Source organism: Plasmodium cynomolgi, chromosome 9, assembly GCF_000321355.1.
Source record: "Plasmodium cynomolgi strain B DNA, chromosome 9, whole genome shotgun sequence".
Lineage (NCBI taxonomy): Eukaryota > Apicomplexa > Aconoidasida > Haemosporida > Plasmodiidae > Plasmodium > Plasmodium cynomolgi.
Window position 1 is genome coordinate 1,977,554 of NC_020402.1, and position 327 is coordinate 1,977,880.

The window sequence follows — 327 nt, forward strand, 5'->3', positions numbered from 1 at the left end:
CATCTAATTCTTCTGCTGGTATTTGTATAGGTTCTTTCTTTGATGGTAATGCTACAACCTTTTCTGCATCAACATCCTTGAGGACATGCTTAAAGAATGGTACAAAGGATATAATATCTGTATATATTAAATCGTTATCTAGGATATCAACGAATAATGTTTCACCTTCTGTTGGAGCGACCATTGGTTTGACACCTTCAACAGGTTTCACTGCTTCTGCCGATTCGACGACTGATGGCACTGCTACTAATGCTTCTCCTTCCCCTTCTCCTTCTTCTGATGGTTCTTCCAATTGGAAGTCATCCTTTGGAGTTGCCTCTAACTCTT